Raw genomic sequence first — 18139 nt, forward strand, 5'->3', positions numbered from 1 at the left:
TGGGATTACAGGCGTGAGCCACGGCACCTGGCCCACAGGGATATTTTTTAAGTTCCCTTGCTCTTTCACGAGAAAGAACTGCATCCAAGATTTTTGATAGGCTAGTTGAATCTGTCTCAAGGAGGAGATAGAACTAAAATATATTAGTACTTTTGAGATATAAAGAACTGCATATTTTAGCAATCACTAATTCATACACTGAACAAATATATATTGATTGCCTACCACGTGGAAGACATTATACTAAGATCTGCAGATTAAACAGAAATAAACAAAAACCTCTGCCCTTGTTTAACTTAAAATGTGCTAAAAGACAAAGCCCCAGAAAAGCGACAGTTATAAATTCAGATAGATACTGTAAGAAAACAGATTGCTAAGAATTAGATCTATACTAGGCTCATGGAAAATTCCCCCGAGGAATGTATAGCTACACTGAGGAATGAAGAATGAAAAGGAAGCAGTTGAGCAAACAGGGAAGGAAAGCATTTTAGCCAGTCTGTGGCATGTGCTGAAACTCTAATGTAGTCTGCCTCTAGCGAAGAGAGAGCAACAGGTATGATTTTTCTTCTTAGCTAAAATAACTAAAATCAAAACACACAAAATACATTAAACAATTTTTCAGACACTGGACATTAGGCAAAGAAGATAATCCCTGAAAAACAGAAACACATCAGGTTTTGAGTGTGAGAAGAAGGGTCAATTTGCTCACTATGTGTGTGGCTAAAGCTAAAAGTTCTAGCTGCCAGAGTGGGGTGCTGGTACTTTGGAAACAGTGGCTGAGAATATGTACTTGAACTTTAAAAACATGTAATAACTTCGAAGTCTACACCATGAAGACTGAGGGATCTGTGTTAGTAAGGCCATCCTGGTCACAAAGGTCAATCATTACCAGACTGCAGGAGCAGTTTCAATGGCAATGATGCAGCAACAGAATCAATGGAAACAACAAAATGAAGAGAATGGCCATTTCCCCCCTAATCCTTCTGACTTGTACAAAAGGAATGTCTTCCTTGGACTTAGGTTCAGATTCTTTTAAAAAATTCAAGAATGAAGGTATGGAAGACAGTCCCCAGGGGACACTATCAGGTTTTCTGCTTAAAGCGGACATTTCGAGACCCAAATAACTAATTAGAAAAGCCAAATTGTGACATTATGTTTATCCCATGCATAGGGGTTATACTTCAAATCAAGTAGACAACGTTAGCAGCCCTAAAGCCCTAAAATAAAGAATCCTGGAGCCATTACTCCTTCTAACTAGTCTAGCTTTTTGCCTAATTTCTGGCTGATGAAGTGAACTAACTCACTGTCATTCAAAAACTACCTGAAACAAACTATAAAATCTCACCTAGCCTTTAAATGTAAACACTTACAGATTAAATCCACAAGCAACAACATAACATTCTGTAGTCATTCCAAACGTATCTTCAGCACAGATGTCAACATTTTGCTGAAGAACCATGCCAACTATCTCTGATGATCCATGACATATGGCAAGCATGAGAGCTGTGCTAAAATAACAAAGAGATAACTTCATTATTAGGAACAGAACCAATTTAATATGTGCCTGTCAGTGCAGAATTAACCATTTGCATGTATTAACAAACGTTAAGTATCTTGAGTGCTCAAGTGTTTATCCTTGTAAATCATGACCAAGGCTAAAAGGAAGGGGCAAAAAGACTCATGTCCCACTGGGATATGGCATAGTAGAATTGGCTAACATAAAGTCCACTGAGGGGCAAGAAAATATGTTCTGTTCACTAATCTAAAAGAGGCAAAGTTTTAAGTGAAGAATTATCTATTTCCTCCTTAGTCTGATATAATATTTTATACTTCAAAATTAGCTAGAAGTCAGAAAAGTGAGAGCAATCTGAAGGCTTAAAACAATTTTAGGAATAATATTGTCCTGAGTAGCTGGGACTACAGGCATGTGCCACCATGCTTGGCTAATTTTTATATTTTTCGTAGAGATGGGGTTTTACCATGTTGGCTAGGCTGGTCTCGAACTCCTGGCCTCAAGTGATCCACCCACCTTGGCCTCCCAAAGTGCTGGGATAACAGATGACAGCTACCATGCCCAGCAAATATTGCATTTTTTAAAAGTGTATGAAAAACAGAAGTTAGAAAAATACTATAAAGGTGTTAATCATTCAATATTGAATTATAAAGTAAACTAAAAATTCATACTTCTTAAAACTAATACAGAACCACTTTAGCTAATAGAAGATAATGCAACCAAAAACATCAGATTACAAATAAGAATCAGTCAATATAATAAAAGAAGAAAATCCTACTATTGTTCTTTATGTTGACCAGTCCAAATAATTGCTTTTCTTCCAACTGATAATTTGTGTTCGTATTTTTCTGTATAATCTAATAATTTTAAGTAAATGTTATTAATTTAATATTTCTGACTTGAGTGTTATTACTCTAGCACACTACTGAAGTGTTTTTTAATAAAAAAAACTACTATACCATTTAAACTTATCAAGTGCATTGCATTTGCATTTGCATTTTTTGTCAGTAAAAATTCCACAATTTGACCACTTCTTTTCCTTATGGCCAGTAAAAGTGGTGTGTGGCCAGCCTGTAAAACAGCAAAAACAATTTATAATTCATGAAATTACATATTTCTCAGCTGATCTGAATACCTTATATAATATCCTATGAACTTAAACAATAGAAAGTAAATCAATAGCAATCCCTTCTTTCTCATTTTTCTGTGCTTTCCGATGCACTGCACCTTCTCTTGTAAACATTCAGCCTCTGCATAACCACATTAACTCTGGTTATCTCCAAAAATCATTATATTGTAATGATTTTATTGTTTCCCATGTAAACCAAGAACTTTTTGAGGGCAGGGGCTGTATCTTTTATCTCTATATCCTTAAACCCTAAGACATAGTAGTAAATACTTTGTTTTTTACTAAATTAGTAATCTAAATTATTACCTCTAGAACAGTGTTTCTTGAGCTATATTCCAAAGAATAATTACCTTACCAGAAGCACTGTACCCCAACAGATTCCACCATTATCTATGTTCAAAAAATGTTATAAAACTGTGAATTAAACGTTCATTATTCAAGACATGAATTGAACTTTACCTAATCCTTATTTGACAGTATATTTTTGTGGCAAACATTAACATTTGACAAATTAGAATTTCAGGGATGCAGTTTTGAAAGCTTCCCCCCAAAAATGGAGGTTTCCTCTGGGTGATACAAACTCACTTGATTCTCTTCTATCAATGATCCCAAGATTCCAGATGCCAATGTCAGGTACTCCTGCTCTAAATGGGTCACTAAGTAAGTGGCCCTAAATTAAAAGAGATTGGCTTCAAATAAACTTTGATTGCTTATTATTAAATAGTCCATGGGGTTTATCCTATTACCAGATAATAGGATTTTATCTCAGTTTTTAGATATTCAGTATAAAAGGCCAGGCAAGGTGGTTCATGCCTGTAATCCCAGCACTTTGAGAGGCCAAGGTGGGCAGATCACAAGGTCAGGAGATAGAGACCATCCTGGTCAACATGGGGAAACCCCATCTCTGCTAAAAATACGAAAATTTAGCTGGCGTGGTGGCACGCGCCTGCATCCCAGCTACTCAGGAGGCCGAGGCAGGAGAATCACTTGAACCAGGGAGGCAGAGGTTGCAGTGAGCTGAGATCACGCCACTGCCCTGCAGCCTGGTGACAGATCGAGGCTCCGTCTCAAAAAAAAAAAAAAAGAAAAGAAAAAAAGAAAAGAAATTCAGTATAAAAGTTTATTTTCAATTATAATGATACTCCTAGGATCCTAATGCATATCTACTTCTTAAAACACAATAATCCATTTTTATTCTGGTTTCTATTGTAATTGATACTATTTTTTGCCAAAATATCAGAAGTATGAATAAAATCGCTTATTAATGAAAGTTCTAACTCATGTATATGGATTAGCAAAATAGAAGCCACTAAATCACTTGAATTTTAAGGGACAATTCTGTGGAGAAAGATATAATATTTTCTGCAATATGCATAACCTATTCAAATATAACCATGATTAATCTAAAAAGGCTTAAAGGCCTTCTAATAGAAGTTGATTATTTATGGTTTATATGAAGAAAAATCATCGTTTAAAAAATATTCTGAATTCTAGAAGACAACCCTATTATTAATGAATTAATGTAAAATATAAACTATATATTATAAACACCTATAAACTGTCTTCAATAACTTGAAATCTTTACCAAAATATACTATGAGAGAGGAATTGATAACTGAAATATTTACAGAGTCAAAAGAGGTAAGTTGAGCAAGTGATGTAACTAGGTGGGCACAGTAGCAAACTGGAAACATATGCTTTATGTAAATGTATAATGTCTTCATAGCATACCAAACAGTCATATGGACTCAAGAGACACCAGATTCAATCCTTTAAGAGGAAATCCAGATTTCTGCATGTCTCCTAAATTTTACATGTTGATTCAATTTATGCAGGCAAATTTTACTTTCCTGTAGTTTTACACTAACTGGAAAGAAAAAAAAAACTTGGGTGAGAAACAATATTTGAAAAAGTTTTACCTTTAACAAATTCAAATATTTATCATAAATGCACAGAAAAGCCATACTAATAGTTCTTGTAAAAATATTAATATTTAAAGCAAAATCCTAGACAATTAAGTTTGTCAAACTATTTTCATAGAAAAATAGGAATGTTTGAGCTTCCAAATATAAAACAATTTACATATGCTAATGTTAAAACAAATGGATTTCAAATATTTTGATAATAACATTGGTTAACGTCTACCTTGTTCTTCACTTCGATGTCTGCACCACAGGACAGCAATTTTGCCACCACTGACAAATTCTCACTATAAACAGCATAATGGACAGCTGTGTTGCCATACACATCTACAATATTTGGATCAGCAGCAGAATCTATGAGAATATTTGCACAAGCCTCCCTCTGGCACTGCAGAGCCTGTCAGTATTAAAGCAAGAAGTAAATTATAAATTATAGGAAATAAATATTCCACAGGTTTCACAAACTAGTTATATTTCAATGAGATAAATTCATTTTTATTCTATGTATTTAAACCAAATCCATCTCCTGCTGAAAGAACTGGCTACCATTTACCTTCATCAGAGGTGTCCTGTTTCACCATCAAGGATGTCAATCTGGCACTTTCTATCTACCAGAAGTGTTACTACTTCTGCATGGCCATTGGCACAGGCCCAGTGTAGAGCAGTCCTACGAGAGTGAGAGGACTTTTTAGGAAAGTTTAGTCCACTGTCTCAAAACATATAATGATTTATGTAATTGTCAACATTAAATACCATGCTCTTTCTCTGCCTTTAGAACAAATATTTAACATTCTCCTGAAGAAAGTACAACATTCATTCGCTCTTATTACTCACTACATTAATGAAAGAGTGGCCTATTTGAATAGAAAAAGCTTGGCCTTTGGATTCAGTTCAACTTGGGCTTGAATATTACTTTAAAGTCTTTCACTTTCTAGCTATCACTTAACCTTTCTGTGCCTCAATTTTCTCATCAATAAAGTGAAGATGAATACTGCAGTTATCTCACAGGACATCACTGTGATGTCTCATGAGAATCTGTGCAAAGTATTGTGAAGAATTCCTAGCACATGTAACAGCTCAGTAATTGTTAGATATTGTGATTATTTCTACTACTTAACAAAGAAAACATTTTAAGTAAAATGGTACAGTTATGCCTACTTTGTGGTATGTTTTAAAGGTTAGAGATTAAACTGTATTTTAATAATTCTAAGATACTCTATTTCTCATATTTTAACATCTCTGACATTGAAATGCCACTTATAAGTCATTATTTATTACAAGTATATTTTGCAGAAATTTAAACAATCTTTTATTGGTACATAAATAAGGAGGCATCACACAATTCACGGTGCCTTCCATGAAGTGGAATATGGTATATAAAACAGGATGATGGTAGTCCTAGTCGCAGGATTAACACTTAAAGAAATTTTAGCTTTTAAGAGTGCTACACAAAAGGAGAGTTGAAATAAAAACAAACTGTTAAAACAAAGTACTTCTTCAATATTTTTAAAACTTCAAGCCAAAGAAAACTTGGGATTCATGCAGGTATGGCTAATTTTATTCCATATTTAGATTTACAGAATGTATGCAAATTCATATTTAAATTTATAGAATGCATGTAAATTAGGTATTTCCAATGATTAATATTACTATTTAAAGCTGTTATAAATTTCCAGAATCGTGGTTGGTAGTTATCTTTCACTAGTTTCTCACTTCAGAAGTGTTTTTGTTTTCAAGATGAGAGGAAAAGCTTCAATTGAGATTCAGTCCTAGTACTCCAACTTTAAATCTCTCACTTTGCTAAGGCTGAGCAGGTAAATGTGAAATTTTTAAGGATGAAAGGATCTTGAGAGTTAATGTATCTTCTACATAATAGGCATTCAGCTTACATGTGATAAATTGATTGAAAGGATAAATACAGTTGAGAAGTTCAATATCTTAAAAAAACTGCTATAAATAAAGCACTTATATTTTCTATTTTATTTTCTTAATAATAAAACTACACTAATTAATCTATCACTATTGACATATATGTAATAAATCTATATATAATAAAAATATGTGCCTAATAAGATGTATATGTAAATCAACAAGCACAGGTAAAAAGATTTTCTTTTGAAGATGCTAAAAGTTCACAGACTATACTAATCCACAAAAAATAATAATTAAAATATGGAAAGTGAGAAATTATTTTTATTGGTGCAAAATTATGTTCCTGCTCTTCCCAAAAATTATTTCATTAATAATAAACTTTTTCTAATAGCATTGTACATGCTCAATGTGGAAATCAAAGATAATAAAAAGGAAAAACATTTTATATTAAAACAAATGCCCTCAAATAACAAATTTTATCATATTTCATACACAATTTCAGATAACACAAGACTGTAGTCCGTGTGTATGTACAATCAAACTGAACTTTACCCTCACTTGGTACACCAAAATACATTTTCAAATGTCACCTACTTCTCTATATATTTCTACCTTCACTGGTCACATATTATCCCATGCTGTAAATTCACTGAAATGTATTTATAAAAGCCATTATATGGATTCTTCTTAATAATATGGTACTTACCACCAAATTGTCTATTTGAAAAGCTATCTGCAACTTAAACTTTAAACAGCAGTATAAATATCACTGCTCTTTATCCTCACAAACTTTGTAGATAGAAAATAGTATTTGATTCCTCTTTTAACTTAAATGCCTTCTCTAACAAGGAACACTAAATATTGTTTTCTGTGTGCATAGGCCACTTACAGATCTTAAGAAAATACTTTGCCCAATTTTAAATTAGAGGCAAAGTACTATTTTTAGATCTGCAATTTAGATCTCTAATTTAAATTGCCCAATTTTAAATTAGAGGGTTTTTTGTTAGTTAAGTGAATTATCTATAAAATGACGATTTTTAAATCTAATATGTATACACACATGCACATACATGTGTAGTAAATATTTTACAAATATGCTGCCTTTTATTTTTTCTCATTACAGGTTAATTTAATTTTGTTTGCTTAACTATCCTTCAGACTGCTTGCTTCTGAGCTTCTTAGGTGTTGTCAAAATAAAAATGTACCGTGTAAATAGGCGTTTATGTTTTCTCCTGGTGCTTTTATCATTTTGTATATTAAAAAAATTTTAATCTATATTCCGTCAGAAATTTACTTTGTGGCATAAAAATCTAGTTTTCTCCAAAAAGCAGGCATTTCACTTATGAAACTAATTCTTTCCCTACTAGTATAAAGTGTGAGCATTATCAAATTCTAAATTCTTAGATATTTGGGTATTTCTGGATTTTCTATTCTATTGTATTCATTTACCTGTCTTTTCAGCTGTTACCAAAGAACTTGTGATTTATTTGTTTTTGAGACAGTGTCTCACTCTGTCGCCCAGGCTGGAGTGCATTGGTGGGATCTCAGCTCACTGCAACCTCCGCCTCCCAGTTTCAAGCGATTCTCCCTCCTCAGCCTCCCAAGTAGATTGGACTACAGGCTCCCGACATCGTGCCTGGCTAATTTTTGTAGTTTTGTAGAGTCGGGGTTTCACCATATTGGCCAGGCTACTCTGAACCCCTGACCTCAGGTGATCCACCCGCCTCGGCTGCCCGAAGTGCTGGGACTACAGTGGTGAGCCACCACGCCCAGCCCTTTTTTTCAAATTTTATTTATTTATTTATTTATTATTATTATTATTATTATTATTATTTTTTTTTTTTTTTTTTTTTCTTTTGAGACGGAGTCTCGCTCTGTCACCCAGGCTGGAGTGCAGTGGTGCGATCTCAGCTTACTCCAAGCTCCGCCTCCCGGGTTCACACCATTCTCCTGCCTCAGCCTCCCGAGTAGCTGGGACTACAGGAGCCCACCACCACGCCCAGCTAATTTTTTTGTATTTTTGGTAGAGACAGTGTTAGTCAGGATGGTCTCCATCTCCTGACCTCGTGATCCACCCACCTCGGCCTCCCAAAGTGCTGGGATTACAGGCATGATACACCGCGCCTGGCTGTGGCCCATTTTGTGCAAATTAATAGCACATTTTGAAATCTAGAAGGGCAAGACTTTTCTACTCCATTACAAAAATTTTTAAATGTCATCACAATAGTAAAAGACAGCGTGTGTAATTTTAAAAATTTTAAAACGTTGATAACTTTATTTGGTTTATGTAAAACTGATAAAGAACTTGCATCTTGAGAAAAATGAGTCTTCTTAAATTTGAAAACATAAACCATCTTCCCACCTCAAAGTTACCTTCTAAGGTCCCTCAGCAAAGAATACATTTACATAGACATTCATTGATATTGAAATGGATACTGGACTTTATCCAAAAAATTTTTAGCCGAGAAGTTAATATATTATGGGAATTATTTCATTATACACCATTTCATAATGTATCTAACATTATCTTTTAAAACCTGTGCATTAAAAGTAAAACCCTGTATGTACTTAATTTTGTAAGTTAAATCACTTTAAAATTCTCTACACAGTGCTCTGTGAGAGGAAGTGGGAGTGAAGGAGAAAGCAGCTAAAATTTGCGGTTGATTTTAAGTTGGCCTGGGCCCTACGACCTGCAGGGCGCCCCCATCTGAGGCCTCGGGGAACTGCCCGGGAAGAAGGCCTAGACCTCTGGGCCCAGGACGGCCTCCCCGTCGCCCGCCACTCCTCTACCTGCTCCCCTCGTCCCCAGGCCTCCCAGCCCCCACTCTGAAGGGGCGATCCTCCCACAGCCACCTCCTCATCCTGCAGCCCCGGCTCAGGCAGGGCCTGGTACCTCTTCTTCGCATCTCTTATGTTCAGGTCCATTGTCGTCTTCTTCATCATCCTCTCCAGCTTCCAGGCTTGGCCCCGGGAGGCAGCTTTGTGGATCTTCCTGAGATCCCCATGGTGAATCACGTAAGAGTCGTCGTTGGTGTAGACCAGCTGACTGAAGGGGCTCGGGCGCTCCGGGCCCGTCTCGCCCTTGACAGCGGCGGCAGAGAGCCTCTCCATGGCTGTGGCCCCCTGCTAGAGACAGCCTGCGCCTCCCGCTGCTCGCCCTTCCCCAGTCCCCCCCTCTAGCCCTCGCCCTTCTTCAGTCCCCGCACCCGCCCTGACACCAGTAGAAATCGCAGTCGGGCCAAGCTTTTGGACACTCAAGCCTCTCCCGGGAGAAACTGCTGTGCAAAACCGTTAGGCAGCTGAGCAGAACCGTTATTAGGCAGCTGAGCAGAACCTTTAGACAGCTGAGCAGAGCCGTTAGGCAACAGCTCATGCACAACTCAGCAGACCAGGGAGACACGCGAGGCGGGAAACCACCCTGGCTGCGCTTCGCCCAGCACCGCGTGCAGGTGGCACCTGCCACTGAGGCGCTGTCGGGCTGGCGGGGCTCCCTGGAGCGGAATGCAGGGGGCTCCCTGCCACACGGCCTGCTTGACAGAGCCGCTGCGGGCCCCTCCTCAACCTGAGATCCAGGAGCTGGGCCCTGGGGCTGGGCATCGTGCAGCCTCCGGGGTGGCCCTGAGCGTCGGTTCCCGCCCTCCTGCAGCCAGGGACCCAACCCCTGACTTAGGCGCCCTGGAGGCTTCTGGCCCAAGTGTCCGCGCTGCTGGTGGCGCTGGCAGGGTCGGGGTTGTAGCCTCTGCTGCCACGTGCCATGTTCAGGTGGCAGCTGCAGCTGAGCCCATGGTGGAGGCTACAGGGCTGGGCCCAGACCGCTGAGCATCGCCGAGTACACCGCCCTTCCATCCTGGGCTCTGCTCTTCCTTGGCTCGCGCTGGCAGCACAGGCTCGTGACCACTGGGCCCTGTACAACTGCGGCGATGAGGTTTTGCGGCAGGTTCCCACCCTCCTGCAGCTGAGGTCCCACTGCCTGACTTAGGTGCAGTGGCGGTGTCCGACCCTGGGGTTCGCCTGCTGGTGGCGCGGACAGGTTCTGGGGTTGCCACGGCTGCTGCCACCTTCAAATGCCAGCTGCAGCTGAGCCCACGGCAGAGGCTGCAGGGCTGGGCCCGACGGCTTGAGGGTCACCGTGTGGCACACGCCCTCCCACTTTAGGCCCTGCTCTTCCTTGGCTCGCGCCCAGAGTGCTGGTTTGCAGGCTCTGGGCACTGTGCAGTTGCCAGGATGGGGCTGAGCGGCAGGTTCAGCGCTGCCTGGGCCCGGAGGGGAAAAGGGGAGTTTGGGGTTGCTTGGCCATATTTGCCTGTGCGCCAAGTGCAGGTAGTGGCTACAGTCAAAACTGTACATCCGTGTACAGGCACGGATGGCGGGTCCCGTTTAGAGGGCTTCAAGGTTGCTGAGAGAGCCCGCTGCCAGGCCTCAGGATCCCTTCCTCGTTGACCAGCATCTGGAGTATGGCAGTGGCTCTGGGTAATCTGCAGCCATACTGGATGGGGCTGAGCTGCAGTTCTCTCCCGTGGACTGAGAGAGAAACTTGGCTGAGTAGAGCAGATGAAGAAACAGTTAAATTGAACTCATCTATAAAGACTTCCAGGCTGGGTGCAGGACCTCATGCCTGTACTTAACAGCACTTTGGGAGACCGAGATAGGAGGATCACTTGATCCCAGGAGTTTGAGACCAGCTTAGACAACACAGGGAAACTTCATCTCTATAAAAATAAAACAAATCAGCCAGGCATGGTGGTGCATGCCTGTGGCCCCAGCTACTTGGGAGATTGGTTGTGGGAAGATCACTTGGGCCTGGGAGTTCGTGGGTACAGTAAACTGATTGTGCCACAAACAAGGAATGAGAGGTCCTGTTGCTCCACATCCTTGACAGCATTTGACTTTTTCAGTCTTCTGGATTTTGGTTATTGTTTGATTGTTTGTGCCGCTGCACTCCAAGCCTAGGCAACAGAGACTTTCTCTCAAAATAAATAAATAAAAGACTTCTAGTCACTATATCATATCTATGTCGAATTCTTTACACATCAAGCTTGAAGAGTTAAAACCCACAGTGCCTTCTGATTATGTGATAGGGACCATGTGATTAAAGTGGGTGACCATGTTCTTGCCTTCAGGGGGCCCAAGTCAAGGAATGGGTCCCCAGCTGCAGGAGGGTGGGAATGGATGCTTAGCACCACCCTGGAGGGTACACAATGCCCAGCCCCAGGGCCCAACTCCTGGATCCCGGGTCATGGACAAAAACCCAAGAATTGAAGACTTGAGTGTTAGATATGCTCATTTCTGCTGGGATATCATTGGTTCTAGAACGTCTTAGCTTACAGAGCAAAGAAATAAATGTGTGTATACAAAGCTGTGTATACACATAACTATAAATATTTCTAAACGTAATGTGTGTAAGTGTTAGTTCATACTGATGTCTACGACTCAATTTATCACATTATCATTCTGGCCTTCTCCCCTTGCTTACGTGTAACCTCCCACTTTAATAGGGAGAAACCAGGCTCTTGTCATTTGTCATCCATTTGCTTAACTGTCTAGTTCCAATATACATTTATTCTCTATCAATATCAGAATCGCTATCCCATTTCCTGTAGGAAACAGCTATACCAACAAGATCACATGAGTTGTTTGCAGTTTCTCTTTCTTTCAGTCTTCATGTATTTTCTTTGATTCTTTTTTTTTTTATTTTTTGAGATGAAGTTTTGCTCTTCTTGCCCAGGCAGGAGTGCAGTGGCGTGATCTTGGCTCACTGTAACCTCTACCTCCCAGGTTCAAGCGATTCTCCTGCCTCAGCCTCCTGAGTAGCTGGGATTACAGGCCCCTGCCACCATGCCCAGCTAATTTTTGTCTTTTTAGTAGAGATGGGGTTTCACCATTTTGGCCAGGCTGGTCTCAAACTCCCAGCCTCAGGTGATCCGCCCACCTTGGCCTCCCAAAGTGCTGGGATTACAGGTGTGAGCCGCCACGGAAGGCCCATCCATTTTCTAAGATGCTTATGTCAGCACGTTTTCCCCACTCCCTAGAGTGAAGTGGCTTTATACATTTGTAGTACTTTAGATTTTTTAATCACATTCTGCATTCCATCCCAGGATCCCCAGAACACCTACTTTTTTGTTGTTGTTGTTGTTGTTGTTTTAAAATTTGAATATATTACGTGACACTCTTTGTGCTGTGAGATTCTTTGTTTTTTAACAAATGCAGGCCGGGCGTGGTGGGTCACGCCTGTAATCCCAGCACTTTGGGAGGCCTAGGCGGGCAGATCATGAGGTCAGGAGATGGAGACCATCCTGGCTACATGGTGAAACCCCGTCTCTACTAAAAATACAAAAACAAAATTAGCCAGGCGTGGTGGCAGGCACCTGTAGTCCCAGCTACGCGGGAGGCTGAGGCGGGAGAATGGCGTGAACCCGGGTTGCAGAGCTTGCAGTGAGCCGAGATTGTGCCACTGCACTCCAGCCTGGGCGACAGAGCAGACTCCGTCTCAAAACAAACAAACAAACAAACAAAAACACAAATGTATAGTATCGTGTTTCCACAGTTGTTGTATCCTACAGAATACTTTGACTGGTCCAGATAATGCCCATGTGCTTCACCTATTAAACCTCCTCACTGAATCTTTTGCCAGATCATTTACTTTTTTAGGAAGTAATATTCCCTTATATGATGTATCACAGTGTTTTTTCTTTTTTCATTCATCAATTACGAGACCTCTTGGTTTCTTCCAGTTTTGGGAATTATAAACAAAGCTGCTATATATATATATTCGTGTGCCAGTTTTGGTGTGGACATAGTTTTCAAATAAGGTGGATAAACACCTAAAAACACATTTGCAGCCAGGCGCAGTGGCTCACACCTGTAATCCTAGCACTTTGGGAGGCCGAGGCAGTTGCATTGCCTGAGCTCAGGAGTTGGACACCAGCCTGGGCCACATGGTAAAATTTCCCAAATCAACAGGTTGTACTGTCTGTAGTAAAATACAAAAAAAAAAAAAAAAGTTAGCCGGGCATGGTGGTAGGTGCCTGTAGTCCCAGCTACTCTGGAGGCTGAGGCAGGAGAATTGTTTGAACCCAGGAGGTGGAGGTTGCAATATCCTTCTATTGCACCACTGCACTCCAGCCTGGGTGACAGAGCAAGACTCCATCTCAAGACAAGCAAAAAAACCACAATTGCTATATTATATGTAAGACTTTTTTTTTACATATAATATAGCAACTATGGGCATAAGAAATTGCCCATCTGTCTTCCAAAGTGGTGGTTTCATTTTGCAAGTGGTGAAAGAAAAAAAACAAAAACCAAAATTCTTCTTGCTCCTGGTTTTTGGGAAAAAGCATCCCATTTCTCATCATTAGAAGTTTTCTCATGAGAAAACCCCTCCCATTTCTCATTTTAGGGGTTTTGTAGATGTTCTTTGTCAAGTTAAGAAAATTCACCTCAATTCATGCTTTTCTGAGAGTTTCTCAAATTATGGATGGGTGATAGATTTTGCCATAAGCTTTTTCTACATCACTTGATACAGTCACATGATTTTTCTTCCTTAACCTGTTGATTTAGGAAATTCTGCAGATAATTTTCTAATATTGAATCAGTCTTGCATACTGTCTTACCTAGAATAAATAAATAGATTCAATTGTCTAGTATTTTGTGAAGGATTATTGAATCTTTGTTCATGACAGATATTGATATATTGTTTATATTTCATGTTATGTCTATTGGATTTGTAAGAGGGTAATATTTACCTCATAGAATGAATTAGGAAGTGTTCTCTGTAATTCCATTTTCTTGAAAAGTCTGTGGAAAATTGGTATAATTTCTTCTGTAAATGCTTGATAGAATTCACCACTAAAGCCATTTGGGCCTGGAACCATTGTGGGAGGGGTGTGGGTTATTAACTATTTATTCAATTCCTTTTATAGATATGAGTACTCATGTTATCTATTTTTTCTTTTGTGAATTTTGGCATATTGTGTCTTTCAAGGTGTTTGTCCATTTTATATAGGTTATTGAACTTAAGAGTATAGAGTTTTTAATATAGTAAATATATTATCCTTTTAATGTCCACAAAATCAGTAGTCATAACCCATTCCCCTCTTTCACTTCCAATATTTGTAAGTTGTGCATTCTCTCTTTTTTTCTTTATTAGTTTGTCTAAATATTAGCAAGTTTATGGATCTTTTCAAAGAAACAGCTTTCTCTTTCATTGATTTTCTCTACTGTTTTCCTGTTTTCTATTTTACTGATATCTGCTATACTTTATATATTTTTTCCCTTGTTACTTACTTTGGATTTTCTTTTTCTAGTTTCTTAAGGCAGAAGCTTAGGTTATTGATTTTATATCTTTTTTCATAATAATATACATTTAATGCTATAAATTTATGTACTAGTTCTACTGTATCTCATATATTTTAATAAGTTGTGATTCCATTTTCATTTAATTCCAAATATTTTAATTACTCCTTAGTCTTCTTTTGGGATGCATTTAGATGTTTTGTTAAGTCTTCAAATAGTTGAAAAAATTTTCAATTCTTCCTGCTATTTATTTCTACTTTAATTTTTATTGTGGTCTGAGTGTGTACTTTGTATGAACTTTATTCTTTGAAAAATTTTAAGACGTTTTGGCCAATAATGCAGTGTGTCTTGTACAAACTAGAGAAGAATGTGTATTCTACTTTTGTGGAAGTAGAATATAAACATTAATTATATTAATTTATTTTTATTTTATTTTATTTTATTTTATTTTATTTTATTTTATTTTATTTTATTTTATTTTGAGATAGAGCCTCGCTCTGTCACCCAGGCTGGAGTGCAGTGGTGGTCTTGGCACACTGCAACCTCTACATGCCAGGTTAAAGTGATCCTCCCACCTCAGCCCAGAGTAGCTGGGATTACAGGTGTGTGCCACAACACCCGGCTAACTTTTGTATTTTTAATAGAGACGGTGTTTCATCATGTTGGTTATGCTGGCCTCAGGTTGTCCACCCACCTTGGCATCCCGAAGTGCTGGGATTACTGGCATGAGCCACCGTTCCTGGCCTGCCTCCTCTTATTTTAATTGAGCATCTTCTAAGATTGCATTTTTGTCTCAGCTCTTGGTGTATTTCATCACCTCATGAGATGTGATCTCATAATTTCTTTTAAAAACTTGTGGTGATTTTCTTAGAATTGATTATATGCATTTGAAGTCTATCTTTAAATTAATTGTTTATCTTTAAATTATTGTGTATCTAAATTTCTCACTTGCATCATTTTCTCTCCCCTTGAAGAACTTCCTTTAGTATTTCTTGCAAGACAGGTCAGCTGACAATGTATCACTTAAATTTTGTTTTTCTGGGAAAGTTTTCTATTTGCTTTCTTTGTTAAAGGAAATTTCAATATATAGAATTGCTTTATCCCCCTAAAGTCATATGTTGTTGAATATATTTTCAAATACTTATTTGCCATTTTTATATTTCCTTTGGTGACTTATCTATTTACATTGTTTCCCAATTTTTAACTGAATTGTTTGCTTTCTTGTGAAATTTGAAGGGTTTCTTGTGTATTTTGAATAATAGCCTTTATTACAGATTAGTGGATAAAGAAAATGTGGCATATACATACAAGGGAATATTATTCATCCTTAAAAAAGAAGGAAATCCTAAAATTTGTGATAGCATTGATGGACTGAGAGAACATAATGCTAAGTAAAATAAGCCAGACACAGAAAGATAAATATACTGCATAATCTCACTTATCTGTGAAATCTAAAAAATTTAAACTCATTAGATTCTAGGGATTAGAAGGTAGGAAAAATGGGGAGATGCTTTTAGTTAAAAGATGAATAAATTCTGGATACCTAAAATATATAGCATAGTAGCTACAGCTGATAAGAATGTATTGTATACTTGAATTTTGCTAACAGGGTAGGTCTTGTGTATTTCCTTACAAGCACACATAGACACACACAGAGAAAGTGTAACTTTGTAAGTTGATGAAAATGTTAATTGTGGCTATTACTTCACAATGTATACATACATCACATCATATTATATACCTTATATATGTACAGTTTTTATCAATCATACTTCAATGAAGCTAGAAAGAAAAATAAGAAAAAACATATTTGTACAGCATAAGTAATTAATTATGAAAGGGATACATTTTCTAACAATTATGATATCTTTTTCTATGCTTATTTTAGAATATTGTATTGTCATCGGGATTATTGCCACCATTTTCTTCTCTACACCTGTATTCCTATCTTTATCACAGTGACCAAATCTCCTCTGATAACACTTGATTTTTGCCCATCTGAAACTATATCTTAAATTCCAAAAAGTAAATATTTTCTGATTTTTAGGGAAAAATAAGTATTTTTTAGATTTCCTAGGTGACCTCTAGAAAAACTGTGACAATTTTTGCCTTATAAAATGAGTGAGGTTAAAATAAATTGGGCTTCTTTGGTGTGCCCCATATTTCTTCATTAGTTCCACACATCTGTGTGAGTTGCATGAGGTCAATTCTAAAAGGCTCAGCCTTCTCAGTTCATTTTACGTAATCTTACATATTAAGATGAATGGTGGCAGGGTGCGGTGGCCCACGCCTGTAATCCCAGCACCTTGGGAGGCTGAGGTGGGCAGATCAGGAGGTCAAGAGATGGAGACCATCATGGTCAACATGGTGAAACCCCATCTGTACTAAAAATACAAAAACTAGCTGGGCATCGTGGTGCATGCCTGTAGTCTCATCTATTCAGGAGGCTGAGGCAGGAGAATCACTTGAACCCAGGAGACAGAGGTTGCAGTGAGCCAAGATTGCACAACTGCACTCCAGCCTGGTGACACAGGGATACTCTGTCTCAAAAAAAAAAAAAAAAGAGAGGTGAATGGTTTAGGAATTGCAGATATTTAACTCATAGGTTAGAGACTGCAATAGGAAATTGGAGAGGTATATGCCCCCAGGTGAAACATCGGTCAAGTCTTTATGAGATAGTATTGAACCTAATGCAGGATTTTATTCTTCTCCATTTTTATATTATTGTTTACTATATAAATTAAACACAGCCATTTAGTTGCATCTCTAGGTGGTTTTTGTTTTCCTCTGACATTTACTTGAATGTTCTCCTATAAAGTACTGAGCATAACAACTTACTTTTAAATCTCATTGTTTTAAGGATTTATCTTTTTGTCTCATTGGTAGATAATTTTATCAAAGCAAAAAACTGACAACATCCAGTAGAAGGAGTATTAATTACACAGTTTCTTTTTCTATCTCTGATCCTCAATTTTATATACTACAACTTGTAAGTGAAATACATCATCCAAACACTGTCTGTCTAATGTCTATTTTTCTCTGAGAATTCAGAACAATATATTTGTATTGACTCTCCATGCTTGTAGGACAACATATTATTACTGTAGGACTTTCTCCTTAGTTCAGCTAAAAGCTGCATTCTTGGCACATGGCCATGAAATATTAGGCTCACAGACGCTTTGAAGGGTAAGAAAAATGGAATTTATTGGGCGAAAGGGAGAAAAGGGGAAACAGAGACTGTCAGTAAAGTAAGTCCTGCTACCCAGCTTCCTGCCTCACAGATTGAATCCCAGCCTCCGCCCTGGAACAGAAGAGGCGAGGCTCCTCCCCGCTGCAAACTTCCTGAGGCTCCACCTCAGTGTGCACTCCTGCCAGTGTGCAAGCTGGTCGGAGGTTCTGCCGGGGAGCCCT

General features: G+C 38.5%; 1 pseudogene; it reads right to left on the reverse strand.

Annotated features, from left to right (window-relative positions):
- Positions 1 to 1366: 1366 nt before the first annotated feature.
- Positions 1367 to 9578, reverse strand: LOC101132685 (putative ankyrin repeat domain-containing protein 30B-like; annotated as a pseudogene).
- Positions 9579 to 18139: the final 8561 nt, after the last annotated feature.

This window comes from Gorilla gorilla, chromosome 8, assembly GCF_029281585.2.
Source record: "Gorilla gorilla gorilla isolate KB3781 chromosome 8, NHGRI_mGorGor1-v2.1_pri, whole genome shotgun sequence".
In the NCBI taxonomy this organism is placed as follows: Eukaryota; Metazoa; Chordata; class Mammalia; order Primates; family Hominidae; genus Gorilla; species Gorilla gorilla.